Genomic DNA, 1916 nt, shown 5'->3' on the forward strand with positions numbered 1-1916 from the left:
AATAAGTTTGAATTTTACTTATGTGCTACTACATCACGTTACTCTAATATATGTATAGTGTGTGTATGTATATATATATATATATATATATATACTATTTCACTTTCTTTTTCATCACAGGAAACCCGTAGATCCAAGTCGCTACCTCCATGTCCAAACAAGGACAGCTTTACAAGTCTCTGTAACAAGAACGAAGAATGAAGGAGACAACGGAATCCTTCTCCCCCACACATTTTACAGCAACACATAAGTACAAAACTATCGTGTTCATAACAACTATCTAAATAGATAAATAAACGAAATCAAATGAAATCAAATCATAGACCTGTTATACCCTACACTCCGTCTCTCTCCCTGTCTACTTCCGCCATTTCTTATTCCCTCCTCTTCTACTATTATTATTTTTTTCATTTTCTTTTATCTCCTTTTTCCCACCAAATCTTCTCCGTTCACTTCTTAACTGTACCACTATTTCTACTTCTTCTTCTCTTGAACTCTACCTTTCCAGTGTTTCAGCTGTCGGCCTCCCTCCCCAGGGCAAGAACCAACTTTCACTCTGCCCAGAAACTTTGCTTCACATAATCTCTTTATCAACCTGTTCTCCCCCGTTCTTTCAACATAACGATATCACCTCATGTAGGCTGCATTAATGTTCCCCTCCAGCTCACAGTCCTTTAATCCACATATATCTTACGTGCCACCAATAAATGTTACTCTGTTACGTTCCATGCACAGGAAATTCTTCCTTACTTGTCCTTCGACCTATTTAGATATAATCTATAACCTCAAACAAAGGTCTCTTGATACGATGTTTTCTGGCTTACGAAAGTCACGCCTTCACGATTCCTTCTTGCACCCTAAAATTGACACCACCACCCCCACCCCCACCCCTGAGGTATAGAAATTACTCTATGACCTATGACCCTTCAAATTTGCCTTTCGTATTCCACCCACATCTATGCAGACGGATATGACCAGCACTGGTCTACTCTCTCTCTCTCTCTCTCTCTCTCTCTCTCTCTCTCTCTCTCTCTCTCTCTCTCTCTCTCTCTCTCTCTCTCTCTCTCTCTCTCTCTCTCTCTCTCTCTCTCTCTCTCTCTCTCTCTCTCTCTCTCTCTCTCTCTCTCTCTCTCTCTCTCTCTCTCTCTCTCTCTCTCTCTCTCTCTCTCTCTCTTTTGGCAGCATCTGTTTACATCACCTACTCCCTTATCGACCTCGAAGCTTGGCTACTGACGCAGGCCCCGGCCGTATCATGGCAACGCCTACGGTCTGAGCGTCCCCGGCCACGAGTACTTCATACTCCCTCCACTCATACCAAGTCCGGGTGGCAATTTTACTATCCACCGTAGTGGAACACACCATCTCCACCTTACTTTTTTCGTGGGGGGGAGGAGTTACATATTTTAGGAGTTTTAGTGACACCCCTACGAACCAGTCACGCAGCACTTTCGTTATTAAAGATTTGTCTAAAAGGAAAAAAATGCTTTACCACTTCAACGAAATCCATCGCAATTTTACTATCCACCGTAGTGGAACACACCACCTCCACCGTACTTTTTTTCGTGGGGGAGTGGGGGGAGGAGTTACATATTTTAGGGGTTTTAGTGACACCCCTACGAACCAGTCACGCAGCACTTTCGTTAATAAAGATTTGTCCTAAAAAAAAAGCTTTACCACTTCAACGAATCCATCTCTTCAGTCTGATAATGCCCTTAGGAGTGGAAGTACTGGTCACTGCCGACGAAGTAGTAGACGGAAGTCCTGTTCTTGGTTTCGTGGAGAACAAGACTTCGGGAGGAGAAAGACCGGCAGGACAGAGGTTTACTTTATACACCAGTTCGAGAGCTTGTGTCATCTGAACAGTTTAGTTACACAAAATAACAACACCTTCGATACAGCTACTCCTCCTCCTCCTC

Source organism: Oratosquilla oratoria, chromosome 23, assembly GCF_046742065.1.
Source record: "Oratosquilla oratoria isolate Oo_2021 chromosome 23, ASM4674206v1, whole genome shotgun sequence".
NCBI lineage: Eukaryota > Metazoa > Arthropoda > Malacostraca > Stomatopoda > Squillidae > Oratosquilla > Oratosquilla oratoria.